Genomic DNA, 12,400 nt, shown 5'->3' with positions numbered 1-12,400 from the left:
TGTACAAAGAACAACTAATTAAATTTTACTACCAGTACCTAATGGAATCAGTTTTATTTGTATATTATCTATTTCATTAGTCTTAGTAAAAGCGTGTCTGTTGAGACACCTAACAAACATGAAAGCAGTGCACCTGCTGTACAAGGTAGAGCAGCAACCACACCGTGTGACTGCACACGAGCTTTTTGTCAAACATGCTATTTATGGCGTGTGATGCCATGTAGTTCGATGAAGTCTATCGAGCATTCAGTACCTCTGAGTTGTAACTGGCATAAATATTCCACGTTTTTTTGTGGAGAGAGCTATTCTCTGTATGAGTAATTTGATTGAGACGTGCTAATTTAAAAAGCATCACTGCAACTCAGACCTTGAATTCCTAGTGCTTAATTTGAAGCCTATAGGTTAATAGTCTGGAAAAGCCTTATTTATTTATTTATTGCCACAGTGTATCAAAAGATTTTTCAGGTTTGCAATCTATTGCCATGTATACGTCCATTTTCACTAATACTGCATTATAAATCTGATTATGGGACAAATGCTACTGTGGAGCCCAATGGGACCTCTTTTCCAGGTAGCTGATGTTTTCAAACCACCATTGCATACTGAAATGTGTTACACATTGAAGCAGCCCTGCCAGTCCTTAAGCATAATTGGACCAGAAATTGCTCCTTTGGAGGTCTTGATAGATCAAAGTAAAGCTATATAGTTTCTAAACGCTTGGGGTTTTTTATTAAGCACTTTTCTTGTCTGTCCTACACTTTTAAGAATATTTATAACTTCAAAAGAATAGCACGACTCCTAATATAAGCGTATATTCATGACTAAATAGAAATAGGAACTTAGATTTTTGCATGATAAGACAGACTTAATATTGGAAAGGATTTTTTTTTTTTTAGTGGAATGTTTTGTGTTTAATTCTTTTGGTTTACATTTTTATACTTTGCCAAAAAAGCCAACTTTGCAAATGTTCTGCACGAAGCAAAGAACAACTTGAGAACTGATGGATGCTGAGCTCTTAACATCTTGCAGGTGCAAGGGCTAAGCACTTCTGAAAAACCTAACCGTATGCAACTGCTTTAATCTTTAGCAGAGTTCATCTACATTCATAGTGAAAACAGAATAGATGAGTATGGTTTCAAAATCTTATTTCAAATTACATTGTGATAGGCCAGAGTTTTAAAGGCAGCTTGGCAGCGTGAAGCTGCAACTGCAGTGCTTGTACGCTGGGCAGCCACTGCGTGCACCGCATTTGCATCCACAAGTTTGTGCCTAAAAGTTAGTGGTGTGTCTGTACCAGAGGTGGTGAGACTTAGTGCATGAAAGAGCTGGAGATTAAAGACTGAACACGTCACTTCTTACACTGCTATTTACAAATACCTGCAAAATCCTCATAGAAGGTGTGACGAATAAGCACCCCGTGTTTTAGAGTTATTTTCATACCCTGATACACTGTTTCTGGCCCTCCAAAGTACAGTTACAGTTTCTCATTTATGAAAAGCAGAATGTAAAATGTCAGTAAGTGTTATTAGCCTGTGCTTTGGCTAGAGGTTTCTAATGTTCTCTTAAAAAGAGCATGTGGAACATAAGTTTGATCAGCACGCTCTAAAATACGTCACTTTTAGGATAATGTTTTGTATCGCATCAAGGTGGTTGTATAACGAACAAATCATGTAGCAAATTTATTAATAACAAATTGGAGGTGTTTGAATTGCTAATAGGACGAAGTTGTTGTGACCTTGCAGGAATTTGGTATATGGTTTCCCAAAGAAACTGGACTGTTCAGAGCATCTGTGCGTTTATAACAGTTTCCCACTGACGTCTATCTGGAAGAGAGCTACTGCTCAGTCTTTTCTTCAGTAGCTTCATGGTCCAGCTGGACAGATCAGGGTATCGAAGGTCCAAAAGTAACCTTATTTATTACTTTATAGCAAAGATGTGGAAATGTTGACAGGTAACTTGCTAGGGAACAGGGAGGGGGTAACGCAAGCATGCTTCTCTTTATGCATGTGACTTTGAAGACGCAGCATCTTTGAAACTGTGACTGAAAATAAATTAGATCCAGTTCTTTGTTTTGGAGTACTTCAAGCAATAATACGAAATGTGTTGTGTATAATCACCTGGTAAGAGGTAGGAAAATCTGTGAGTTTGTTAAAAAACATTGTCAGTGTTTTGCTGGTACACTTTTCTGCTGGATCTTCTGAGTAACTGAGACTTTGCTGTAAGATTAATCTTTTGCAATGTAGGGGTTCATAAAGTGATTAGAGACCATCACCGGTAGGTAGTAGAATCATCTTGTAAGGTGACTGACTTGTGTGTTTTAAAATCCCTTTTCAAAATACTATCTCCTCCTGCAATGCTGTAATACAATTGCAAAACCAAAGTCCAGGAGCTCATGCTCACTTTAGCAGTATTGGCAGCTTGAGGGTTCAAAGATTTGGTTTCTGTTCTTGGTGGAGGTGCTTTCTGTTGCTACTCTCCTGCTTCATTTTTATGTTCAAGCATCTCCTGACAACCTTTAAGGTACCCGCTTAGAGAAAGGAGCAGCTTGGAGAGATTGCTGCAGGTATGCAGTAAGAACAATACGCAGCTGGTAGCTCTCTTGGACAGTTCATCTAGCTTAGATGAAAATGAAATCTAGAAACCTTCACTTCCCTCTGTCCCCTTTTTTCTTTCTTTTACCTTCTGAGCGAGTATTAGTACACACAAAAAATTGCCAGCTTGATCCTAAAGCTTTTTTTTCTTTTTCCTGATTAAGCAAGATTGCGACACTCCATTCTGTTTGAAGATAGGACAGGTTGTTTTTATAGTTTATGTAATTTTTTTTAAACTTCTGAGCTCCTGATCAGCATTCTCATTAGCAGTAACGCAATTGTGCAGCTATAGTACAGCAGCTATACAGGCTTGTTTTGCTTTGTACCTAATGATAAAACTTCTTCATTGCTTCTACAAGACTCGGTTGAATCTGCCAGGAGCTGCTGCTGGGGGTGAGAGTAGGCTTCTCCACCTTTTCCTTTGCGGGGGCCTTTCCTGTTCTGTGTGTGTGGTGACTCCGGGATGGGTCATTTCTCAGCCCTGGGAACCATGGGGCTGTTTGAAAAGTTGAGTGTTCCAGAACTCCGAGCAGTGCTGGTGCAGCTGCCCCGGCCGTTGGTTTCAGCTTCCTGCTGGTGCTTCCGAGGAGCAAGGGGAGCTGTCCGAAAATCGGGGCCCTGCGTCAGCACACCTTGGAGGATGGCGTACCACTGGGGATACCTCGAAGGTTTGCTTTACAGCCTGAGAGGCTGGATACTGAATTTGGTTTGAAATGGGAGGTTAACTTTCGTAGAAACCACCGTTTCTTAGCTCGTGGCAGTTGTTCAGTGAGGATTGTAATGCCTCAGGCCTTGGTTATTCTGTGTTAGGATGGGAAAAGTACCTAAGCACGTGCCTAATTTAAAATGTGCTCAGGTCCTGTCAGCTTGAGCGGTGATATTTTTTGGAGCTGGCATCACTGAAAAATAATTTTTACAGGACTAGTTTGGCTTTCTTCAGTAAGGAGCTGGGGTGCTAAGCTGTCAGGCAAAAGAGTGGGTAGGGATAGGAAAAGGGCGTCAGGTCGAGGAGAATCAGACCACCTTGTCATTGTAAAACACTTGGTAAATGCTTTGTAAAACGCTTTTTCAGTCCGAGGTGGCATTTTTCGGGTTACTTTGTACTTGAAGTATACCCCAGAAGTGCCTAAAATAATTAGACAATAGGAATATAAATACGTAAGGGATCTACAGCCTTCCATGCTCTAAGAAATACAGAAAGGAACAGAAGAAAACTACGAAGTAGTGGAATGTTGTTCTTTCTATTTCTTACTATCAAGCGAGTTCAAACATATCCTGATTATAGCTTCCCTGCATCACGCACGTGCTGCCAATATTTTGCCTATTAGTTGTGTTGGCATGGCTGTGTTTTGCTCCAAACATCTCGAACATAAAGTGATAACGGGAATTTTGTGCAGCACGCGTAGTCTGCTTTACTTTCAAGGCATTTTACAAAACTCGATCCTTGCAACATGCCCGTGTGGTTGGTAAATAAAGTAGTATGAACTCTGCTTTAAAGCTGGGGGAAAGAGCGAGTGAGAGGAGTTCTGACTTGCCCAAGGCCATGAGGGAATCGATAGTGAGCCAAGATTAGAGCTTTGGGAGTCCTGTACTTGGCGCGTGAAGTGGTAGCTCGCTCTCTGAAGGGTAACCGTGGATCTCGTCTGAGTGCGGGGTGGATTTCATGTTCAAATCATGCATCAGCAAAAGGAACATTCTGCTTTATTTGAAATCTGTTACATCAGATCTGCCATATGTCACCAGGCTGAAAGTTCTCGCTGCGACTTCTCTAATTAAGGAATCCTGCATGCTTAGCTTTGTACCCCAAGGAACCTGAAAATGAGAGGGGTGCCTGGTAGGATTTCTGTTGTTGTTACAGCGAATGTCACAAGGCAAACAAATGCTTTGTTTGTACACATCTGATAAAGGTGTCTCTTTAAATGTTGAGATTTAATGGGAAATATAATTGTGATTCGACTAAGCTGAGCTATGAAAGACATTAGCTTTGCTTACTGCTTGCTTTTGTTATGGAGAACACTGCTGCTCCCTGCAAGAAGAGCACGCATGGATTTGTTTTATATACCTGTCCACACTTCAGGTCACCGTCTGTCTATGGCTTGGATATCACTAGTTTTGTGATGTTGATAGGTGAATAAAAGTGAGCACGTGGTGTTTTTGGGGCATTTTGCACTCTGCTGTTGTAGGAAGCTGTATGGTGTTTGCACGCTCAGTGAGCGGAACGAGTTTCCCATCTCTGGAAACGTCTGTGGGTTATGCTGAAGTGCAACTTCTTGGTTAGAGGACCACCAATTTGGTGCTGCCTGGGATTCGAGTCACTCATACAGGGCACTGCAGCAACGTTAGCAGCTGAGAATGAAAACGTACCGGCATTGGACACTGATGTGATAAGACACAAATCAGTAGGTAATGCAAACACTCTTCAAACGAAACCTTTTGGTGTATAAAATCCTTCCTGTTTGTCTGCTCTGTCTTGGGAAACAATATGTAAATATAATCATAAGAAGTCCGTGAAGGAGTTCAGGAGCACAGATAAAATACTGGTAGTAGCCCAAGTGGGTTTTAAGAGAAGAGATGGGCTGGTGGAGAGCCTGCTCTCTGCTCTCACCAAAACTGACAAATAATGCAAGTCTCTTTGGTATGAAACAGGCATAGAAACCACATACAGGCAGGGCACGTTAAACGCTTCTGGGCTGCTATTTGCAGTTCTTGTCAGAAATATTTGAGACGAACATTTTAACCTGAAAATAACTCATCTTGTCAACTCTCGTCAGGGTTGTTTGGTGTGGTGAAACTTTTTATGAATGTTTACGACTCCATTTATCTGTCTGCATCCTCTCCCTGAGTTTGCTGTCACTGCTTGATGTTAACAAGAAGGCTTCTGCCAGTTGGAAGGCACTAAGTGTTGCCGAGCTAACTTTTTGGTAGGTGTGCTACCTCTTGTGAGAAAAGATTTGCAGAAGCAGCTGGATGAAAACATGTAACTTTGAAAAATGTGTTTCCCACAACTGAAGGCAGTGAGAGGAAAGAATTTTCAGTGGTACCTTGCAAGCAGCTGCTTGGTCTGTATCATAAACTGAGAAGCTGAAGGAAGACTGAGCTCAGAGTGCTTACCAGGAGATTTGTGAGTGCCTGTCCACCATTGGGATGTTCCTGCTCGTAAGTTGTGTCACCCATGAGCATCACAGCTTTCCCTCCTGTATGTCGGGACTGAAGCCTCAGCACACCTCTGACAGGTTGCACGTGGCTGTTTTAACAAGACGGTGGCTGTGCGGATACTCAGGAGCTGTGTTTGTGTTGTTACGAGTTGTTAATGCCCTGACTTGAGTTTGGTTTTAAACTAATTAAGTTCTTGACGAAACGCAACAGGCTGTAGTTTATTTATACTGATACAGGCTTCCTAAAAGCTGTATAACCTTTTTTTGTCTGGACACAGGCTTTGCTGCATCACCCCTCCTGCACGTTTCCTCCTGGCAGCAGAAGGGAAACGGTTCATACAGCAGGCGGCTTTTCCAGAGACACAGTTGTGTCCGCACTGCACGTGGTTACCCTGAAATATTGGTGCAGAATGGTCCCGTTTCCACCTGAAACGTTGAGAGAAGTACAAAACCTGTGTACAGATGAGGCTGTAATTAAACAGCTGTAAAGATCGTGTGATCACTCATATTTCAAATTAAACGAGACCTTTTTCATCGAGACCACAGACACATGAATAGGTTAGTGTAGAAAAACTGCTGCCTCAGGAGCAAATTATGATTATTTTTTTCCCCTTCCAGGACAGTTTTACCTCAGCTTAATTTCAGTTTTTCACCCCAGTTCTATTCTGTAGTAATTTCCTTCCAGAAATGCTGGTCTTTTTCTGGAGGCACCGGAGTCTTGAGGAACCGAGAGCCAAGTTTTTACCACAAAGCCTCCTGCCTTGGAGTAATTTTCTTCATATGTCTTTAGTGGAATATTTAAGGTAAAATAAGTCTCCTTGAAGCCTTAGTTGTGCCTTTAACCAAGTGCTTTTTTAATATAGATTTTTTCAGTGAGGACAAATCGTTGATTATCATTGCTATGTAACGGTATAGGTTATCAATATATAATCAAGAAAGAAGTGATAACTATAGGGAGCTGAGAGCAGGCTCAGCACTGCCTTGGCAGAGCTGTTCTTAAGGCCCTGTACAAACACAGACGTAATCTGTTGTCCTGGAGCTTTCGTCAGGTTAGAAATAACATGTTAAAAATACGACTTTCTGCACTTGTATTACCAGTGATGAGAAAGTTACGCTTGGATTATAAAGGGCTGACTCTCAGCAGAGTGCAGAAGTAGGCTGTAAATCCTTGTACCCAGGGACAGTCCTTTTACTCAATATTTGTATGGGGTTTAGCACAAGGTTTGACTGTTGCCATGCTCTTTGTGCTATTTAGAAAAGTATATTGAGAAAAATCGAGTAACTTGTTGTTAGCGTACAACTCTATAAATATATATACGTTATTTATAAGTTGATGAATCAGAACCATACGTTACGAGCACCACTTATCTTTAATTTTGATGCTTTTTTCCTTAAAATGCATTCCTAAACAATTCTTCTTTCCCAGTAATGCACTGCAGCCGGTACCTGGACAACTGGCCACACAACATTTGCATGAGTGAGTGGCGTTGTTTCACGTGGCAGTACGACTGCTGTAAGATCTTGCCTCGAATCTGCCTGCCTGTAAAAGCAGTCCAGCTTATTCCACCTGCTCTGAGAACCTCACGCTGCCTGAGTTACGCTGGTAAAAGCCCTCCCAGGCCTTCTGCACAGAGCAAAGCACGTGCTGGGTGCTGAGCAGCGAATAAACAAAAGCTCAGCGCTGAGCTGCGGTGCCGTGCCCCCCGTCCTTCTTACACGGCTTGGGGGGCAGCGGGGCTGGGGCATGCTGTCTCCACGCCTCTCACACTTTATGAATCGAGCAGCTCGGTGAGGGAGGGTCAGGTGTAGCCCGGCGCTCAGCGGTACCAGCATCAGGTGCGTTGCAGCTGAGTGGCGGCGCGGTGAGTGGGACCAGTCACGCCTGTGAGTCAGAAGCGCAGCTCCCAGGAATTGCAGCACCCGTGGCGAGAGGCAGAGGAGGTGACCCAAGAATGTTTGCTGAGGGATTGGTGAAGGAGGTGGAAGGGATCTCGAGTCCGAAGGCTCAGAGCAGCCGAACTCTGCGCGAGTTTGTAGGGACTTGTGAGCTCTTCACAAGCAGCCATGTGTCATGTTTGCTTTGCGGTGGTGTTAAAGAGTGGACCAGGAAAAGAGGCAAGCGATCACGCCACGAACTTGGAGCTCCTATTTCCTAGCATTCTTCCTCTTTTTTTTTTTTTTTTTTTTTTTTTTCAGCGTATAGTTGGGTTTTCTTCCCTCCCTCCCCTCCGTGGGGGAGGGGGAGAGCAGGCACTAATTATTTATAAGTGTTAGTCATACCCAGTCATTAAGCTTAGTCATTACTCAGGACTGTGCTTTTGACGGTTAGTAAAATCAAAACTAGGCTTCGTTTCGCTTAAAAGCGTTGCGAGCGTGAGCTTACAGGTGTGAAAATACTTTTATTTTTGTGTTCATACCCCGGCTGAAACAGCAGCACTGTTTAATAAGCGTTGCTATCAGCCAGGTGACGTGCAACATCACGTCCACGGTGAGCATTTGTATTTGAACTCGCAGGCATTGTGTTTGGTGTGTTCTCAAGGCAGAACACCTCCTGTATCGGCAGCGGGAGTCATAAAATCGCAGGCTGCTTCTGCAGAGGAAGGTCAGAAGTGAAAGCTTGCACTGGGGCTGCCCTTGTCTAGGGAATTGTCCAGCGTGGGGTCCCTGTGGCTCCATGTGAAAAGGCAGCACCCGCAAAGCTTTGTGTCCCTGCTGAAATTGCCAAGGTGTACCCAGAACAGGGCATTCGCAGGGCACTCAGCTCTTTTAGGGTGTCACTTTTAGCAGGAGGGCAATGAGCATTGACTGCAGCGTTCCTCGCTAGGTGTTTGTGTGCAGGCTGTGGTGAGCTCAAAGCAGCGTGCCCATTTCCATTCCATCGCATGCTTGAACAGCTCCCGTGTGCTGGTACACCTTGGTGTAGACAATGTGTTGGCCAGAAAGGAAGGCTGGCTGGGTTGTAAAATCCCCGATTCAGAACGACATCAAAAGAATTAGCAACCCTCTGTTCGGTGTCTTCCTTTCTCAAAGGCAAATCCGATTCTGGCATCACCGTGGTGGTGTTTGCTGTGAGTACATTGAAATTAGCAGCGGAGCTAAGTCTGCATCGCTTCGAGATCAATAATTAAAGTAATTGGTTTAGGACCTGGTAGTGTTTTTCTTTCTTAGTTCTTTCTGCACCAGACGAAAGGCAGATTTGTGTGCTGGTTGGGCTGCAGTTCGACAGAGCTCGCTGCTGTTCTGCCCCGATCTGCCTGACCAGGAAGGAAAGCTAACACGCTTTCAAGGAATAAGGCTTTCCAGAACAGTCAAAAGAGTTTCAGTTCACATCACGGTGTTGAAGCATCTGTCAAATACTTCTTTATAAAGAACAGAGGTGTTTGTCAGAGCACTAGCACACCTTTCCAGCTGAGCAGGTAACATTTCCCTGTATGGGGTCACTGCTGAACACTGTGGCTTTTTGGCATTCCAGCCTGACATTATTCCTTTCAGCATGTTCTTGAAAGACTTGGGAATCGATACTGACAAGTTGTTCACTTTGCTACTTGGAAAATATGGTGAAGTTTGGAAGTTTGAAACTAACTTCTTGCATAGTAGGAGTAAATAAAAGCTTTTCCTATGCAATGGAGTCCCTTTTCTCTCCTAACACTTTATTAGGAGTTATAAAATTATTATTACAAAGAAAGTTATTATAAAATAATCTTTTATTAGAAGTTTTTCATGATGCAGACTTGTGTACTTCATCTTAAAAAAAAATAATTTAAATTTCTTCTGCTGTAGTCAGGATTCATGGTGATTTTTGAGGTGTGTTTCAGCTATTTTAGTAATAATCATAGGTCAGCTGTTCAAGAAATAGAGTTTCAGTGATGCTCTGTGTTGTGTGTGCACATGGGAGGCGAGGGGAGAGCACTGACAGGCAAAAGGACTGGAGGGCTGTAGGAAACCGGAGCGGTACCAAAACTTTGAGGCTTTGTAGCGAGGTGAAATCTGTGTTTGTTCCACCTTAAGCCCAGCAGGTGCTGAGCATTTAACAGCCAGCCTTAAGGTGTGTGCAGCATCTTATGGCTGTGCGTTGGGTCCAGCTGCACAAATCCCTGGCACTCGGTGCTGTAGGGTGCCCGTAGCTCTGGTGGACGTGGTCTGGGGGCTCGGTGTGCTGGACAGCTCTAGCACTGCCTGGCAGCCTCGTGCTTGCAGGCTTGCTGCTGCTGGTTTGTGTTCCTACAGGCTGTGTGGCACAGCGAGCCGTGGGTTGGTTTTCAGCCAGCTTTGTGGGGTCTGAGACCTTCGCTGTGCTGTAAGCACTGCGGTAACGCTTTTAGGGCCGAGACACTTCTACAGGTGTCCCAAACCACCCAGGTTTGTTCGTGAAGCTTAAGAGCTTGCATTGCTGAACACCTCAGAGATTTGGGCAAGAAAATTCAGGTGAAGGTTTTCCCGGGTTGGTTGTGCAGCGCCTGGGGTTCAGAGCACCTAAACTTTGCTCGCTCCCCACCCCGCGCCCGTACCCACAGCGTGCCAGGAAATGCACGGCGCGAGGAGGGGTCCGGGCTGCGGCTGAGAAACTGCCCCGCTGTTAGGTCCTGGCTCCCCTTCTGCTTTGTGGCGTGGTCCCTTCTTGATGAACTGCTGTCACAGTCTGCATGCGACAGAAAAACGGATGGAAATTATTAATGCAATTAATGGAAGCTCGGCCGAAGTCCTGACCCGTTTTTACAGCCCCAGCAATATGTCATGTTGAATCCAAGTGACTTTCAGTTTCCCTTTGAATCTGTGGCTAGTACTTGGCACTCTCTGGTGGGGTTGTGCAATAATTCAGGGTGGAAGGGACCTTTGAAGATCACTTGAACTAAACCTCAGCTCCAAGCACGGTGAACTTCAAAGCCCGGTCAGGTTGCCTGGGGCCCATTCCAGCACCCTCACCTTGCAGTGCCCTGTGCTGTGCTTGTTCCACTTCGTCAGTATTTCTCCTGCTCCGGGGGGCCCCGAACTGAAGATATTCCACATGCGACCTTGCAAGTGCCATTTAATGAGACTCACACTTCCCTGATGAAGCTGGCTCCACGTGTGCTAATACAGTCCGGTGTGTGGTTAGCTGCCTTCCCTGCAAGGACGTGCTGCTGGCTCCTTTCAGCTTGTGTCCACCAGGACCCCTGTGTTTCTTTTTTATTTTTCTGTAGAGCTTTGGTTTTCAGCCTGTGCTATAGCATGGGGTTCCTCTGTCCCAGGTTCAGGACTTGTTTGTCCATAGACTTGGTGTAATTCCTATTGTCTTAATCCTCTAACTTGTTGAATTCTCCCTTAAAGACTGCCCTCCCTTGTAGCATATCAGCAGCTCCCCCGCTTTGTTGCCCTGTGCAGACTCGATGAGTGTTTTCCATCCCATCCCAAGTCACTGATAAAGCCGGTGAGAGGTTTTGGTGCCAGCATAAAGCCCTGGAGGTTGCCAGCAGTGCCAGTGCATCTGATGATGGTGCACAGCTCTCAGCAGGTACAGAACAACGCATCCCTGGTAACATCCAGCGCACGGCTGCGTTGCCATTGAAAGTTCTGTGCTGTTCATCGTGTTTGTAACCAATATTTCTCGTGAACTGCTGTGCAGATGGTCATTCACGAGTGCTGTGCACCTGATGGTTTATTACAGAAGCTATTTGACATTCATCAGCAATTCCAAACCTGTCTAAAGTTGTCCTGTGCGAGGGGAGGCTTCCTTGGCTTACTGAGATTGTCACGGAGCTGCAAGGAGCTTGCAGACCCGTAGCCTACACTAGCTGGCTTCGGTAGCTTCTTCCCTCTTTTACTGGCTTCTTATTCCTGCAGAGTGAGAACTTTATAGGCAGGCCAGTTATCATAAGAGGAGTTAGTGTTGGTGTCAGCACCAGGCTGTCCTTCCCTCCCTGTACGAAGGGCCGCTGGCATAGATGTAATTGCTGCTGAATGCTCGCCCAGTGGTTAATCCAGGCAGCGATCCTTTGCTCCAGCTGTCTCTCCACTTTTCTTCCACCTTTTTTATATTGGGAAAATCTTAAAAACTTCTTTTTGTAAAGGTTTTGTCGTTCCAGGGGTCTCTGTGCAGCTTGATCAAATCACCTAAAGAGCACTGACTCACCCCCCTGCTTCTTAGGGTGTCTGGCGTGTAGGGGATCAACTTGCAGACCCTTACGGACACTTGCTTTCCTGTTCATTGAAACAATCTCTTCTGACAACACAGAAAGGATACTGATACTATCATAAAGCTTTCTTCTGCTAATAGGGCACTGCCCGTGTACAATTACTGTCAGATTTTTATGCCAGCTCAGAGTTGGTAACATCTTGTCACAGCTGAGTGTGTGCCTGAGAGCTGTGGGTGCTAACTGCTTTGGCATTAAGATAACCTCTTAGATGAAATTTCCTGGTAAATCTAGATAGGATTTGAAGATTTGTCAGGTTCCAATGAACTTTAAGATCAATTACCTTCTTTTCTAGAGATATTTGTTCGAACTTTGATTTCCTGCACCTGGACTATCAATCCTCTAGTTATTCTATGGGGCTTGGATGTCTTTTCTGACATGGGCGCTGTGTGTTGAAGGTGGTGCTGTGCTGTCTAACAGTGCTCCCTGAGCCTAAGGGTGTGTGTGGTTTTTCTTTTCCTGGAAGCAAAGCTCAGTTCCTTTT

The 12,400-nt window shown here is 44.6% G+C and overlaps 1 protein-coding gene across 1 annotated transcript in view; it reads left to right on the top strand.

The window, feature by feature from the left end:
* TAF4 (TATA-box binding protein associated factor 4) overlaps positions 1-12,400 on the top strand; it is a 37,415-nt gene that overhangs the window by 4,336 nt on the left and 20,679 nt on the right. The gene's annotated exons all lie outside the window — the stretch shown is intronic.

The sequence above is a fragment of the Aythya fuligula genome, chromosome 16 (genome assembly GCF_009819795.1).
Source record: "Aythya fuligula isolate bAytFul2 chromosome 16, bAytFul2.pri, whole genome shotgun sequence".
Lineage (NCBI taxonomy): Eukaryota > Metazoa > Chordata > Aves > Anseriformes > Anatidae > Aythya > Aythya fuligula.
The sequence above is the reverse complement of the archived record's forward strand: the minus strand, read 5'-3'. Positions and strand labels throughout refer to the sequence as shown.